The sequence below is a fragment of the Periplaneta americana genome, chromosome 12 (genome assembly GCF_040183065.1).
Source record: "Periplaneta americana isolate PAMFEO1 chromosome 12, P.americana_PAMFEO1_priV1, whole genome shotgun sequence".
Taxonomy (NCBI): Eukaryota; Metazoa; Arthropoda; class Insecta; order Blattodea; family Blattidae; genus Periplaneta; species Periplaneta americana.
Window position 1 is genome coordinate 109,705,552 of NC_091128.1, and position 4,468 is coordinate 109,710,019.

The following is a 4,468-nucleotide window of genomic DNA, read 5'->3' on the forward strand; positions in this document are numbered from 1 at the left end:
TTCCATCCTGTTTACATATTGTGGCCAAATTATGTCTGTAATTACTTGTTTTAAACTGTGGAAGTATGAAAATTATAACAAGTATCTGAAAATACTAATATGAAATACATCGTGAAACTGAAGACTTTTGTATTTCATGTTTTGGGAATATTAATTAGATCAGCAGGTTACATTACATTTAGCTCATATTTCACATGTATGTTTAGGGATTTTGAACCATCATCTCAGTTCTTTTTAGTCATCTCTGACTATAATGGTCTGGTCAGTAATATGTAAATAAAACATATAGTTTGCTGTTTTGAACAATGTTGTTGGAGTGCAGTGGATGCTGAAACTTCTGTAAACACTTCAGGAATGTTTTTATTTTTTTCCACGTATGAATAGTTTTATATAATGTATGTATTGTTGTGAGTTATTTTGTAGACCAAATTGCATAAATATTTGAAGTACAAATGAATTTAAGGTTGTATGTGTCACATCACGTAAATTGTAAGAATAAAATTATCTTATAAGTTATATAGTGTTTTTGAAGAGCTTAGCTATTTATACTGTAGAGTTACTGGAAAGTACGAATAAATTCAGAAGAAAAGTGAATCATGTGTGACATAATATAGACTATAATCCCTTTCTTAGTATTGGTTGTGTTTATTGAGAGTGTTAAATCCTTATTACAATATGTGAAGTATGAAAAAAGTATTACTGAGTTAAGAAAAATAGATGTGGATATTTTGGCGAAAATGCCCTTTTTAACAACAGTGATGCTGGAAAGCAGTTTCTAACTTCGTATATGTCTATGTGTACTATCTTTATTTGCCTTCAGAAATTTTGACCGATTTTGTTTATATTTAATATTTTGTTAGTTTAGCTGAGTATATAATTATAAAGTAACAAATTAATTTGAATATGGCTTTAAAAGAGGATGTCATAAAATGGTGATTCATTTGAGTTAGTCGTAAATTAATTTTATTTACTTTTAACTTTCTCGTTACATGATTGTGCAGAAAGTGTTGTGCCGCTGAAAGAATTGATTTCTATACTTTATAAAAGTACCATTCTTCAGCATTCCTAATAGCGTAAAAATGACTTTTATCATGCTGCTAAACGTCTATGTACAGCCTTTTCTCTAATACACGATGTGCCAGAAATAAGGAATTAAAAAGAACAGTGGAGGTGTCCTCCTACCAGCTAATGTGTATTCTCAAGTTGACATGCAGTGAAGAGGCTGAAATCATGCACACTCACTAGCACCAGCTTAACAGTTGCTATTAACCCGCCAGGGGTCGTGCACAGTTTTTTTGGTGAATTATTCGTTGTTTCTTGTTGCAGTCTTCAGTGCCTCTCCCCTACATTTTTAGTGTGTGTAACAATAAAACTAAGCACCATTATTGATCTGGGTTTGGCGTAAACCCTTGTTGAATAAGAGCCTGGTCATTTTCACCATGTGTGATCTTTAACGTTTCATTAATGAACACATGCTTTAAATTTGAATATACTTTCATTCCTATCAATGGACCGCATTCTGTGACTTTGTGAACAGATGCTATTACACATAATAGAGAGTTAATACACATGGATATCAATTTACCTCAACAATGTCAATGTTAATTGTAACACAAATTTCTGTTTTGTAAGGGAGTGTTTTTCAGTCGGTAGATTGGGATTATCAAGCTAATACTATGATAGAAATCAGTCTTCTTGTCAGTTGTTTTTGTATTTAGTAGGTTGTAAGCAGTGTAGTGCAATAAAAAACTACTACTTCTACTATTACTGCCATCACTACTATTACTGCTACTTCTACTACTACTATTACTACTACTACTACTACTACTACTACTACTACTGCTGCTACTACTACTGCTACTTCTGCTACTACTGCTACTGCTGCTACACGTACGTACACATACACACACACACACACACACACACACACACACACACACACACACACACACACACACACACAAAATTACTTAATGTACCTTGCTACTCTGGTAATAATAAAATCACCATACTTTTAATTGTGAATCAACAAAACCACCGCAATTAACGACTGTGATTGAAGCAATAACACAAGATATTGGTACTATTTCCAAATGGCATTTGACAAGGTACGAGTACTGAATCATTAAAATGGCGCACAAACAAATAAAACTATGATGGCTGTAATATTAATATTACACTGTTCAACAAATTTTAATGAGTTCAGTCTATTGGAGATGAAACTGTTCAATTCTCATGTATTTTTTCCTGCTAAATTCTAAAATAACAATAAAAATGCTTAGTTCGTGTTTTAAAGATACGGTATTTTGTATTTTTTTGAAAATATTACCAGCAAATTTGCTCATGTAGTGTACAAATGTTTAAACATTTTTCACTCACCTTATAGACAGAGACATTGATGAAGATAGCAGCAAATCTGGAAATCTTGTGTATTACTCCCAGATATGGATGCTATGTCAGGAACTGAATTAGGACTACCCTCATTAAAAAAGAGTATAACGTTTCAAGAGTATATTGTGTATTAAAATTCATGAGCTTTGTTAACGAGTATAGAGTTTAAAATAACGAGAAGATTTCATTGCAACTGAAATTTTTATATCTAAATTAAAGGGGGGTAAATCAATCGAAGTATAGAATTAGGCTCAACTCACACGGACCACAACTTTGCGATTATTTTGCAGTTTTTTGTGTGGTTGTGCTGTTGTCGGAACTGACCACATGCAGACTTCTTTTTTGTGGTCGCTTGAAGCTCATATTGACCTCAGACAGCCACACCACAAGCTTGCTATTTGCCAAGAAAATGTCTGTCGTTTCCAAGGATATGGTGTCGGCGTGTCGCACTGTGTGATTTGCACTCGACCACCGACAGCAACAATTCTGTGGTTGTTGTGTGAGTGTACCGACCACTCACGACCACAGATGTCGACAATGACTTCAGTTTGTCACTTCGTGATCTGTGTGAGTTACCATCATCTGTTTCCATACTAATTCCTGACCGCCCACAAGTGGACCACCGTTTTGTAGTTGTGGTGTGGTTGTGCTGTGGTTCGTGTGAGTTGAGCCTTAAACTGGTGGTACTCTCAGCATCTCGCTCTTATTTATACTTATTGCTAATTTTTGTTTTGTTGTAATAGTATTGAATGCACTGTTCTGTTGTAATACTTGATTGTTTTCCTTGAAATAATTTCCTCGTTTTATAATACGTAATTGCCGTGTTTGTGTCAAGTATTTTTTGCTCTCTTCTCAGTGGTGTTACATTTAAGAGTATAACCATCATTATATTTTTAAAAAATCTAGTGCTATAGGTTTCTAGTGAAATTCTGTAAATTAAACTCACTAATCTCAGAAAGATTCAGGTGACATTTGTGCACTGGAGTAAATAAAGCTCCTAAATTGTGGGGTATCTTATTAGAATATTTTCAGATTATTTTCAGCTATATCTTATTTGTATCAGTAATAATATTGAGGAATTTAATTTGCAAATATGACAATTTTTATGTTTATTACATATTTTCTTTACAAATTAAAATAATTTCTGTTGTTACAGACTACATGTTTCAAATAATTTCATATGAAGTTTCATTCTGATAATATTTATCTCCATTAATTGACTGGAAAAAAAGTTTCTATATTAAAATAATATAGCTATTGGATCTTGCCTTTTTTTTATTTTGAGGTTTCGGCAACAGTCTGTTCTTCAGGGTTTAAAACTAAATGTTTTTCAGTATTTAGAAAGTTACAATGACTCGACATCGGTTTATATGGAAATACTCTACATATTTGGTTGGTTTTACATATGATATAGAAACTAGAATGGAGGTCATTTTAGATTGTATTTCTGTACATATTTACATATTTTTTTCTTTTGAGAAAAAAATTGGTTTGAAAATCTCTTTTAAAAGCAAGGTGTCCCCTGCTGCTAAAATGTGCTATATTACATTATGTTTAAATTTTAGCAGTGCTTCACAATTCCAGGTAACCCCCTGAAGTTGCAGCTGTCAGAGTCAGAAAAAGATATTGGTAGATCAACACAGGGTTGAGAAATTAATGAGTCATAATAGTGGGATTTGTTTCTAATGTGCAGGTGTGTCCTATAATACTTACTATAGATAATAATGAAATTGTTAAGTCTTCGGTTGGACAGTTGGACTTTGTCTCTATGACGGTAAAATATATTTAATTTAGTTTATTCAGTGTTCGGTTAGTGAGGTAGTGTATTTATACTCTGAAGTCATTTTATAATGCCGAAAGATGTCATGTTTAATTGCTTAATTAAGACCATGAATTAGGGACTGCGGGTCGTCGGATTTCAAAACAGACAGGAGAGTGATATTTTGTCAACTGTGTAGTAAAATAATTGCGTCTAAAAAAAGGGGTTCAATTGAAGCAGAACTCGAATACCAACCAACATCTTGCGGCTAAAGAGAGAAAGAACTCCTCAATGCAGACATTATTAACACACAAAAAA